The sequence below is a fragment of the Lissotriton helveticus genome, chromosome 12 (assembly GCF_964261635.1).
Source record: "Lissotriton helveticus chromosome 12, aLisHel1.1, whole genome shotgun sequence".
NCBI lineage: Eukaryota > Metazoa > Chordata > Amphibia > Caudata > Salamandridae > Lissotriton > Lissotriton helveticus.
Genome location: NC_136073.1, coordinates 797,928,235 through 797,941,556, shown reverse-complemented (window position 1 = coordinate 797,941,556; position 13,322 = coordinate 797,928,235). Strand labels below are relative to the sequence as shown.

At 48.3% G+C, this 13,322-nt stretch overlaps 1 protein-coding gene across 1 annotated transcript in view; it reads right to left on the bottom strand.

The window, feature by feature from the left end:
• Positions 1 to 13,322, bottom strand: part of ADAMTSL4 (ADAMTS like 4) — a 334,744-nt gene that overhangs the window by 113,369 nt on the left and 208,053 nt on the right.

The window sequence follows — 13,322 nt, the reverse complement described above, 5'->3', positions numbered from 1 at the left end:
GTTTTCAACATCGACCAGACTTGCATGGACTACCAGAATATAATAAAGGCAAGCAAATGTGGGGTTATGAATAGTTAATCTACAGCTCTCTACATAAGCTTACTACTTATTTATTCCGGTTTTTTAATAGCACTGAAATGACCTGGGCCAATATAGTGCTATACAAATGAGCAAAAACAAGGAACTAGATAAAATATTCTGTTAAACAAAAACAATGTACATTTTTGGTAAAAGTGTACATACAGTTTTCAGTCTTAAAGTGTCTTTGAACCACGAAGATTTTAAAAACTGTTTTAAAAGTTGTAAAACATTGTTGATAAATTGAAAGCTGATTTTCAGAACCCGCTATATGTTAAGGTGAATGTTACTGACTTCGATATTGTAACACACACACATTTACAAAATCCCTTTGGCACCAAAAGGTGTTTGGAAGCATTCTGGTGATCCGATAGCATGCTTCACCGTGTGTACCCTTGCTATTACATAAATGTACATAAAAAAATTCCAAAGCATGTCAAGATTGCCCATCCATCCAGCTATTATAGCACCAAGAGAAGCTATGAGGTTCAGGAGAAGTGCATTGATATTCCGGCTCCTGGACGCAATGATTCCACTGGGATAAGTATTTCAGAGCTACAGGATTACAGGAGGATTACCAGAAATCCGCTGAGATTTGAATAATAACTTTGAATAAAGTAGGTGTGGGCGAAATTTTAATTTCGCCAGTGTAATTCATGCAAATACAGGAATTTCGTGTTACACAAAATTCCAGCTATTATTCCACTTTGCATAATGTCCGCCATTTCCTGTAAAAATTTACCATTAACGCACAGAAAAACATAACGAGCGGCTGTTATTTGCGTTTTTTTTAATTTTTTATATGCCAATAATTGATGCAAGGGCAGCAAGGTGGTGATCACGAGACTGAAGTTGGACAAGGACCGCGAAAAAGATACTGGAACGCAAAGCCAAGTCTCGCCAAGTTGCCAAGGAGAAGGGTCAAATATAAGTAAAAAACCATTGAAAAAATGTAAGGGTAAATACGTCTGCTGTATAAAACCAATAAAAAAAAAAATAACGTTGTCAAAAACAAAAAGCACAGTTTGAAATGATACATTTGTATTTTGTGGAATTTTTCCTAATTTCGCATGATTATGTGAAAGCAAATTATGCTAATTAAGTACTACCCTAGAATATACCAACTGGTTTTAACCCTTTTCGAACCTTTAACATAAGGTAAGAAAAACGTCAGTGTTTTTAAACACACAACTTGTAATTTCGAAGCAGGCGCATCACAATTGCACAGAAGTCCATAATGTTGGCCTGAGTCTCTCGTTTACCCTGACTGTCAAGCGCATTAACCCTGTGAGTTACAGATATGTATACTTCAATGTACTATTTGTTTGTTTGTAGATTTATATAGCGCAACTTATCACCCGTGAGGGTATCCAGGCACTGTCCATGGGCACGGGGAGATTAAGTGATTTGCCCAGAATCACAGGATGTTGCGCCGACGTAGAGACTCGAACCTATAAATGGGTCTTAGTGTGGGATGGACCATGCAGTAGAAATCGACCCACTCCCCTCGCAAACATACCTATGGAACTCAAACCCGGACACAACACATGCATCGGACACACATTAGGGCAAATACATCACACCCTGCGAAACAAATGTACTATTGACATAGCCACCCGCAAACCCATCAACTCACAGCCCCCACCTAGGGAAACAGAAACACACCTGGAAAAAAACCATCTAGAAACTTTAGGGACTACTGGAAACACAAATATGGCTAAAAAGCACGAATATAGTTCAGAGACACAATCATACCTCAAAAAAGCAAACACACCTGAAACAAAAACAAGCCTGGGAAGCACAAACAAGCCTTTGGAACAAAGAAAACACACCGGGGAAACATAAGCACACCTGGGAAACACAAGCATGCCTGGGAAACACAAGCATGCCTGGGAAACACAAGCACACCTGGGAAACACAAGCACACCTGGGAAACACAAGCACACCTGGGAAACACAAGAACACCCCATGATGAAAAATTCAAAATTGGTGAGAAACCCTGTGAAACAGCTATGTTCATATTTATGTATCAGAAGAGTCAAATATAAATGTCTTAGCCTCTAAAATTATTTATTGCCTGTATGTAGACTTCATCCTTTAAAAAAAAAAAAAATGTTGCTCTGGTTTTTTGGTATATGGTCTTCGCTGATAATGGCTTTTATTAGCTATATATAGACACATATTCATTGTACTATAAGTATTGTGATTGTATGCTTCAGTTGTACTTTTTTTTCATGATGAAATACAAAATATATTTTTTTTAAATAAATACATAAACATAAACCATGAATAATCCACACTGCATCCAGAAAGTATATACTTAACTCTTTAAATACAATCCATCAAATACAAGCACAGAAGTAATAGTTTATCTAATAACTAACGCAAAGACACACTTTTATTCTAGAAAAAATGCACAAATCAGGCGAGCCCTTACATACAGAAACAAAGAGGTTAATCCCGGGAATAAGTTTTTGCATTTAAAGTCCGAGAACAGAGACCAAAACAGAGGCCAGGATCTGAATGTGCCTGAAGTGGGCGCATATACATTGTACAAATAATTGACCAGAAGCGAACTTTGAGTGAAGCAATTCATTTGAAGCGTTCCAGACAAATTCCGTTAATCTAAAACAGAAACACACCCAGTGTAAACACAAAGACACCTGGGAAATCCTCTGTGGATGTAGGTAATTCAGATCCAACTGGAATGCCGGAGAGATACTAACACACACACGAAAGGAACAAACACAATGTAAATACACACTTACAGCCAGATTCATCAAAGAGAAATCGGCTCGCAAAGGCCCAGATTCTGAGAATCTGGCCCTTTGGGAGCGCAATTTTTGCATTTGGGATTCATCACCCCAAATGCAAAAATCGCAAATTGCGAAATCGCTAGATTGCGAGGAATTGCATTCAAGGAATCTCTATTTGAGATTCCTTAAATGCAATTCATGAACCATTTTTGAATTGCGAATTCGCTATTTTAGGCCGCTATTTACCGCGAAGTCTGACTTCGTGATAAATAGCGAAAACTTAGAAAAATGCACTTTAGTGCATTTTTAGGTCTCGTGGCGTAACAGCGCGTCAGCGCTGTGTCCGCCAGGAGATCTTTTGTTACTGACTGTGCTTCCCAGGAGACAGCACTTGGCCGCGCGCATCTCGCAAAAGGCGATCGGCGCAGGCCACGCGCGCGCGAACGCGCTCGCCGTGGCTGTCTCCTGGGAAGCGCAAACATACACAGGCACACCTCCCCCTGCACGCATGCGCACACACATACACAAGCGCACATACACGGACGGAGAGACGTCCGCCCCCACCCCTCCACCGTCGCACACACAGGCACACACAGACACACACGCACACATACAGGCATCCCCCCCTTCCCCGCTCACCGGCACTCCGGACTTGTGCAGCCTCCGACCTCGGGGCTCTCCCTCGGGCATGGGAGCCCGCGTCACCACTGCTCCTCCAGGCACTCCGTGGGCGCGGGCTTCACAAAACGGAAGTCCCGCCCCACGATAGGTTTCGTTTTGCGTGCCCACGTCTTCTTAGGAGTGGGCTTCGCACACAAGACGGAAGTCCAGCCCCCACCAAAGGTGGTTACATCCTAAAATCTTTCCTAAAAAATATTGCAAGGCTGGTCGCTTCCTTATAGTTCAAATGGTTATTTTATTTTCTGTCTCTGTAGTATTTTGGAGAATCGCTCTGTGTGACACGCTTCTATTGTACCATCTGAATGGGATGAATGGGCGACAGTGTGGGAACCTCTGTGCGTCTCCGGCCCCAGGGCCTGCGGCAAGAGCGTGATTCATCCGCAGACCGCGTTCGCATGGTATGGTCGTTGTCAGAGCATGCTGGAAACTTAGGGGGGGGGGGGTTGGGTCGGTGATTGAAGGTACTTCCTATTACTTACATCAACTACTACTAAGTTCAATTATGGGTAGAACAGTAAGAGGTCAGAAGACACAAGAAACCCCCATGCAGCACTTGCCTGTAGTGATAGCTGTCACAGAGGGCTGTAGAGCCCAGGATGTGTGTGTGTGTGTGTATTTCGGTGTGTGTGTGTGGGGGGGGGGGGTTGGAGGGGGTGTAGCTGCGAAACACACCTGGTGGCAGTAGTTGCAGTCGGCAGGCATCCGGGTAAGCGGGGATACACCTGAAGAGGGATATTTGCCGACCTCGCATGCCTGTCCCTGTAGGTATTAGGAGTGGGGGGCGTGGGACACACTCGGAGAAAACCCCATGAACCCAACTTCCCTGTACTGTTGGAGTCATAGGCAGCCCTGCATATCACACCCCTCAGTGGGTGTCTGGGGCAGAGGAGGACGTTGGAACACCCCCTGGAGCACCCCCCCCCCCTCGCTTGTAACTGCAGGTGCCGTGGGTTGGGGCGCAGTGAGAGGGGCAGCGCTTGAAGACAGCACCTGTCTGTACCGGTGGACCTGAGGGTGCGTGGGGCGCGCAGAGAAGGGCACTCACCGCAGACACACCTCGCCTCAGCAGTAAATGTCAGTGGGGCACCTGTATCCCTCTACGGCCACTCTTTTTTTTATTTCATAATGATCCATATCATACCACGGTTTTATGACTCTTTTCTTTGCACACCTGCTCCTTTTACCCCTTCCCCACTTACCAGCTGCAGGTTTGAAACTTTTCACCTTACCTGTTGCAGGAATAGTTGAGTTAAAGGGCTAACAGTGTCATGTTTCAGAACCACTCTCCACCCGATACTCCTCACGCCCGACACTCCACCCACCAACAATTATCTAGTTCCTTCATGTCAGGTTCTCTTTCCAGGCTCTAGAAAACTGAAACGAACCGGTTTGAATAGTAGAAAGAAGAGAGCTTTCGGAATGTGCTTGGTCGCTCTTTTGGAGACCTGTCTTCGGCTTCCTGTATACCCACCCGTGCCTTTGATCGATCAATCAATCAATTAAACAGCATTTGTAAAGCGCCAGACTGTCACCACTAGGGGTATTTGGGCGCTGTATCTCCGTCGAACTGCCAGGTCTTGATGGAACTCTGCTGGCACAGCTGCACATTTAAAGAGGCCTACGCTGGCACTTTTTAGTGGGCGTGGCATCATTTTAATGGGTACCACTGGTGCTACTCAGCAAGTCGGCTCAACTTTTCACTAGACTTTACAGGCATTTTCTTAGCCACACTTCAATGTATTTTAGGAAACAGTACAGGTACTTCCGTGTTTTTAACAGGACTGTTTGGTTCAGTAAATGAATGCTTGAGACCCTACAGCAGCACTGGCAGCTCATGGAAGCCTCTAAAACCATCGAGGTGCAGTGTGCCACCCACCCTCCCTTTAAAGCACCCCTGCCTCTACGTGGTGCCAAAGTTCACTGGTGTGAACGTTGACCCAACAGTGCCCGTGATCGTGAGAATATGTTACATCAAAGTCAAAACACTGAGGAAAATTGTTAATATCAAATTACTTTATTGCGTTCTGTCTTTGAACAGGTCACATCTCCACAGAGTGCAACAAGTCCCTTTAGTAAGAACAGGGAAAAATCACGAGCCGAGACACAATGTCACAGATGAGACAGGAGGATAAACAAAAGACATTCTTACATCTGATACAGTGAATGTCTTCATCCCAGTTGCTGTGTCCTGGGTTTCAGTCTGTAACACAAATGATTTTGCACTGATCATCACATCCCTACAAATATTGTAGAAGACCGGAAGTAGTACATGCTCAGTCACTGAGATACAAATCCATGGCAGGGAGTTCACAACACTGAACATCTTTATAAAAGAGAATACAACATTGTGTTTCACCCAGAGCGCAAAGACTGCTTCTAAAATGAAGACTTGGCACTACTTTTCCTCCTCTTCATTCACCAACAATGAATATTAAACTTTGGACAGTACACAATACATGTGCACATTGTCACTCACATACATGTGTCAGAGAAAATTCACATAGCTCCAAAACTACAGAATCACACTTTGCCTTCACAGAAAGCAGGGCTATAACCACTCAATTATGGAACATTTTCTTTGTTCTGGTTACATCCTAAAATCTTTCCTAAAAAATATTGCAAGGCTGGTCGCTTCCTTATAGTTCAAATGGTTATTTTATTTTCTGCCTCTGTAGTATTTTGAAAAGTCGCTGTTTTTCTTTTAACAGTCGAAATTGTGATTTGGTGGAAAACGCTTTTATCCTCATAATGGGATGTTGAGTTTAAATTTAAACCCAAAATTCTAACACACCTAATTGCCTCCAAGAGAAATGCCAGTTCGCTGGATTATTTTGCTTGCAGGTCGTTTATGAAACAGCTTTGGTTTTTTACGTCACACTGCTGTACGTGTGCTACAGCAAAATGATTATATTGTTGATTGTAACAATAATTGCGTATTACAGACTACTCATAAACTACGGGACGTGCAGGGGCTCAGGGAGTGCAGCGTCAAGTGCGGACTCGAAATGTGGGATTGCTAAATACGAGTGCGTGTGAAGCGCACTGATAGGGACTTATTTACAGGCACCCTGCGCTGCAAGTGAGTCATTTTTAATATGGGAGAAAGTGACTTACCGGCATCGCAAGGGGCTTGTAAATAAATCCCATAGTGGTTTATTCACATTACTCATCTCATTAACGCGCGTATTAAAGGGTTGGACTGCGCGATCCGTCGCTATAGTCTTGTCTGCTCTCATCTGACGCCTCCTGTGACCTTGGGCACATGCATCATGTGCAATTCGGCCTCACTGGGAACTGTTGGTGTGCAGCTTCGTCTTTGATTGACAGGTAGGTTGTGGCGAGCTATGCGAGTTCACATGTCAACGGCTGTGCAATCAGGCGATTGCTTCTTAATTAATGGTGCCTTAGGCGATGTTCGCAAATAATCCTCGCAACATACTTAACTAGGGGTATATTTGCAAAGAGTTCATGCAGCGCAGCGCAGCAAGCGAAGATGCTGCACTGCCTTGGCACTGCGTCAGCCCCGTGCGTGAGGTGCATCATCACAGCTGTGTAAATAATAACAGCTGTGAGCCCGTGCGTGAGGTGCATCATCAGAGCTGTGTGAATAATAACAGCTGTGAGCCCGTGGCTGAGGTGCATCATCAGAGCTGTGTGAATAATAACTGGGTCAGCCCCGTGCGTGAGGTGCATCATCAGACCTGTGTGAATAATAACAACTGTGAGCCCGTGCCTGAGATGCATCATCAGAGCTTTGTGAATAATAACTGCGTCAGCCCCGTGCGTGAGGTGCATCATTAGAGCTGTGTGAATAATAACAGCTGTGAGCCCATGCCTAAGGTGCATCATTAGAGCTGAGTGAATAATAACAGCTGTGAGCCCGTGCATGAGGTGCATCATCAGAGCTTTGTGAATAATAACTGCGTCAGCCCTGTGCTGAGGTGCATCATTAGAGCTGTGTGAATAATAACAGCTGTGAGCCCGTGCCTAAGGTGCATCATCAGAGCTGTGTGAATAATGACAGCTGTGAGTCCGTGCCAAAGGTGCATCATCAGAGTTGTGTGAATAATAACAGCTGTGAGCCCGTGCCTGAGGTGCATCATCAGAGCTTTGTGAATAATAACTGCGTCAGCCCCGTGATGAGGTGCAAAATAACTGCGTCAGCCCCGTGGTGAGGTGCATCATTAGAGCTGCGTGAATAATAACACCTGTGAGCCCGTGCTTGAGGTGCATCATCAGAGCTTTGTGAATAATAACTGCGTCAGCCCCGTGCGTGAGGTGCATCATCAGAGCTGTGTGAATAATAACAGCTGTGAGCAACAGCACTCTTGCACACACTCAAACTGCTCACCAATTCAAAGTATGCTAAAAATTTGATGCAACGCATTGTCATACACAATGCCAATAACTCAAACTTTAATGCTACAAGACCTATTGCATTGCAAATGCTTGTTCTAAGTTGTATGTTACACACACACACATGTCCTGTGGACATGTGTGTGCGCAACATCAGTCTAAATTTACATTTCAGGGGTGCTACAGGGTGTCCTTTGGACACCCCTGGCACCCTTGAAATCACATCCTTATTTGCGATTAGCAAATTGCTAATCGCAAATAAGGAATGACTCCCCATTCATTCCTATGGGCCGGCCTTAGGCCCATAGGAATGAATGGGGAGTCATTCCTTATTTGCGATTAGCAATTTGCTAATTGCAAATAAGGAAGCTGTAGAAATCGCAAATAATATTGCGATTTCTACATGATTCCCGTTTTGCGAGTCTTTAATAGCGATTCCTTAATAATCGCTATTAAGGACTCGCAAATCGGGACATTGATGAATCTGGCTGATAGTTCTGGGACAGCAGCTTCTGAAAAACACGTGGAAATAAAAAAAAGCAGGCCCTGGAAACATACGTGCACTTTTGAACCACAAACTCACCTGCTAAATACACATGGGAATGGGACACCAAAACGCACCTGGGGCACAGACACAAACACCTGGTAGAGACAGACTGAAAAAGCACACCTGCAACCCACCCCCTCCACTCTCTGGGAAACACACCTGAGAAGCACAGGAAACCATCTGTTCCTCTAAAAAAACCCTGTTTAGCTCTTTAACCTGCTTTTGTCGTGATTGGCTAGGACTTGTTTACAGTTTGAGCCAATCATGTTTCTGGGAGGGGAACAAGATGAAGATGTGGACACAGCTCCAAGAAGTAGCAAAGCGCTTTACAAAGAACACTTATATTGTAGGAAGATAATCTTGAATCAAGGTAATACAGAACTTTATTGTTTATGGGGGTTCTTTTAGACCAGATCACAGAAATTAACATGTGATGGGTGCCATGTCCTTGCGTCAGGGCACGGCAGCCTGCTGCACTTCTATATATGTATTTATGTCACATATATTAAAGTGTGGCACAGGGAAGGAATGTGATTGGTCCAAATCATCCATTTTTCTATGCACAAGTCCTGAAGTCAGGATCAGACTCTGTGTTTTCCATTTTTTCGAAGACCTCCATCGCATGCTTCACTGCAGTTGTGTCTCACCTGCTCTTCTCTCTAAGGCCTGTCAGTGTTGGTCTTAGGAGACAGTGATTGCCCTCAGAGAGGGGTAAGAGATGACACCTCGTCTCCCACTGAGCAGCACCCACAATATTTATTCAACCGTTAGGAGCCAATGGGGGCTGACCCTGGCTATTGAGAAAACATAGACCCTGTCCGTCAAAGTGACAATCTGTCTGCTCTATTCAGGGTAGGGTGGACCGCCATGGTTCCCACTGCGGAATGGCGCCACCGATGGGAACTCTACACCGAAGGCTCAACAGAGTTGGGGACATCGATGATGGCGCATCAGGCCATCCACCCTTACTTAGATCGGACGGTCTGAGTTATTTTTTGCAATTTTGGACTGCTAAGGAATCGCTGGCATATCCGAACAGAAAAAAATTACAAATGACCCACATAACCCGATGAAAATTTTTGTGTCACTAGGTTTTTGTTTTTCAAAAAACAATCTCCGGCTTTGACAAAAAAGTTTGTTGGGTGGGCGCCTGAAATGCTGCAACAACTAAGCATACTTTCTGTGCCTTCAGAGGAACCGCTACGGCAGGGGCTCCTCTGAAGACACAGATCTACTCATGACCAGTGGACAGGATCTAAGAGCCAGATATATCAAAGGGTTTTACCCATTCTGTGTCTATGGGAAAATGAGGCAGTACATAGGGCCCAAATATGGTAGCGATGGCGCGGCCAAGGTGGCAGTGGTAATTTCCTCAGCCACTCTGACGAATGACAGGGCAATGCTCTAAATAAAGGCCCTTGTCTCGTGAGTGACTTGGATAGAACATACAATCTCAGTTCATCTGAGAGCATTGCAGGAACCGCTGCTATTAATGGAATTTTAGGTGGTACCCTTCCATAAATATAGTTGTAGGGTTTTGAGCAGAGGATGTTACGCAATGACCCCGTTTTTCATCTACTCCTTTGCAGGGTTTTTAGGCGGCTAGAGAATGATTTATTCCAGCACAAACAGATGTTTTGGTTTCTTAGAGAGTCCTGCTGTGTTTAGGGTGGGGCCAGCAGTTCTGCAGGTTTGTGACCCTGTCCGGACACGTTCCACATCTGGACCAGCTGTTGTGTGCAGAGTGTTGGACCCAGCCTTGACATGTTTTTGTTTGAATCCACCCAGCTGCTCTGCTATGAACTGGACTTGTAAATGTGTTCTTTAGCAGTATGGCTGCTCTTCAGGGTGCCGGCCTGAACGAGCCCTCTTGTGTTCTGGGTTGTTGCACTAGGCACAGAGTGTTGCCTAGCCCAGGAATGCTGTGTTTTGGCACAAGATGTTCTGCATGGTTTTTTGCTAAGCTAAGGTTCGTTGTGGCTTGGTACCAGCTGATCTGTAGCGGCTGTGCCCTGTCCAGGGACAGGCCCATTGTCGTTAGGTACCAGGGGTCTGCAGGATTGTCGTGGCTTGGTACCAGCTGATCTGTAGCGGCTGTGCCCTGTCCAGGGACAGGCCCATTGTCGTTAGGTACCAGGGGTCTGCAGGCTTGTCGTGGCTTGGTACCAGCTGATCTGTAGAGGCGGTGCCCTGTCCAGGGACAGGCCCATTGTGGTTAGGTACCAGGGGTCTGCAGGCTTGTCGTGGCTTGGTACCAGCTGATCTGTAGAGGCGGTGCCCTGTCCAGGCATGCAGTGGCTTGGTACCAGCTGATCTGTAGAGGCGGTGCCCTGTCCTGGCTTGTTGTGGCTTGGTACCAGCTGATCTGTAGAGCCGGTGCCCGGTCCAGGCATGCAGTGGCTTGCTTGATATCCGCGCCTCTGTAGGCCTTGTTGCCCAGTTCAGGCATGCTGTGGTTTGGCACCAGAGGTGCTGTTAGGCCTGTGACCCAGCCCAAGCATGCTGCTGCTCGGTTTAAACTACTATGTGGGGGAGTGTGGCCATTCCAGGCATGCTGTGGCTTTGCCAGTGCCACTGTCGAGGAGCTGCTACAGAGTCCAGGATTGCTGTGGCTCGGTAGCAGCTCCACTGCAGGTGGGTGACACAGTGCAGGTATGCTGTGGCTCGGTAGCAGCTCTGCCGCAGGTGGGTGACGCAGCGCAGGTATGCCGTGGCTTGGTAGCAGCTCCACTGCAGGGGGGTGACGTAGCGCAGGTATGAGGTGGCTCGGTAGCAGCTCCACTGCAGGTGGGTGACACAGTGCAGGTATGCTGTGGCTTGGTAGCAGCTCCACTGCAGGTGGGTGACACAGTGCAGGTATGCCGTGGCTTGGTAGCAGCTCCACTGCAGGCGGGTGACGCAGCACAGGTATGCTGTGGCTCGGTAGCAGCTCCACTGCAGGCGGGTGACGCAGCGCAGGTATGCTGTGGATTGGTATCAGCTCCACCGCAGGTGGGTGCCTCAGGGCAGGTATGCTGTGGCTCGATATCAGCTCCACTGCAGGTGGGTGACGCAGTACAGGTATGCTGTGGCTCAGTAGGAGCTCCACTGCAGGTGGGTGCTGCAGGGTAGGTATGCTGTGGCACGGTAGCAGCTTCACTGCAGGTGGGGGACGCAGCGCAGGTATGCTGTGGCACGGTAGCAGCTTCACTGCAGGTGGGGGACGCAGCGCAGGTATGCTGTGGCTCGGTAGCAGCTCCACTGCAGGTGGGTGATGCAGTACAGGCATGCTGTGGCTTGGTAGCAGCTCCACTGCAGGCGGGTGACGCAGCGCAGGTATGCTGTGGCTCGGTAGCAGCTCCACTGCAGGTGGGTGACGCAGTACAGGCATGCTGTGGCTTGGTAGCAGCTCCACTGCAGGCGGGTGACGCAGCGCAGGTATGCCGTGGCTTGGTGGCAGCTCCACTGCAGGGGGGTGATGTAGCGCAGGTATGAGGTGGCTCGGTAGCAGCTCCACTGCAGGTGGGTGACACAGTGCAGGTATGCTGTGGCTCGGTAGCAGCTCCACTGCAGGCGGGTGACGCAGCGCAGGTATGCTGTGGATTGGTATCAGCTCCACCGCAGGTGGGTGCCTCAGGGCAGGTATGCTGTGGCTCGATATCAGCTCCACTGCAGGTGGGGGACGCAGTACAGGCATGCTGTGGCTCAGTAGCAGCTCCACTGCAGGTGGGTGCTGCAGGGTAGGTATGCTGTGGCACGGTAGCAGCTTCACTGCAGGTGGGGGACGCAGCGCAGGTATGCTGTGGCTGGGTAGCAGCTCCACTGCAGGTGGGTGACGCAGCGCAGGTATGCTGTGGCTTGGTAGCAGCAACACTGCAGGTGGGTGACGCAGGGTAGGTATCCTGTGACTCGGTAGCAGCTCCACTGCAGGTGGGTGCTGCAGCGCAGGTATGCTGTGGCTCGGTAGTAGCTCCACTGCAGGTGGGTGACGCAGCGCAGGTATGCTGTGGCTTGGTAGCAGCTCCACTGCAGGTGGGTGACGCAGCACAGGTATGCTGTGGCTCGATAGCATCTCCACTGCAGGCGGGTGACGCAGCACAGGTATGCTGTGTCTCCATAAAAGCTCTACTGCAGGTGGGTGATGCAGCGCAGGCATGCTGTGGCTCGATAGCAGCTCCACTGCAGGTAGGTGACGCAGTGCAGGTATGCTGTTGCGTGGTAGCAGTTTCACTGCAGGCGGGTGATGCAGCGCAGGTATGCTGTGGCTCGATAGCCGCTCCACTGCAGGTGGGTGATGCAGCGCAAGTATGCTGTGGCTCGGTAGCAGCTCCACTGCAGGTGGGTGACGCAGTGCAAGTAGGCTGTGGCTCGGTAGCAACTCCACTGCAGGTGGGTGGCGCAGCGCAGGTATGCTGTGGCTCGATATCAGCTCCACTCCAGGTGGGTGACCCAGGACAGGTATGCTGTGGCTCGATAGCAGCTCTACTGCAGGTGGGTGATACAGTGCATGTATGCTGTGGCTTGGTAGCAGCTCCACTGCAGGTGGGTGATGCAGCGCAAGTATGCTGAGGCTCGGTTGCAGCTCCACTGCAGGTGGGTGACGCAGCGCAAGTATGCTGTTGCTTGGTAGCAGTTCCACTGCAGGCGGGTGACGCAGCACAGGTATGCTGTGGCTCGGTTGCAGCTCAACTGCAGGTGGGTGGCGCAGCCCAAGTATGCTGTGGCTCGGTAGCAGCTCCACTGCAGGTGGGTGATGCAGCACAGGTATGCTGTGGCTCGGTAGCAGCTCCACTTCAGGTAGGTGATGCAGTACAGGTATGCTGTGGCTCGGTAGCAGCTCCACTGCAGGTAGGTGATGCAGTGCAGGTCTGCTGTGGAATGGTAGCAGTTCCACTGCAGGCGGGTGATGCAGTGCAGGTATGCTG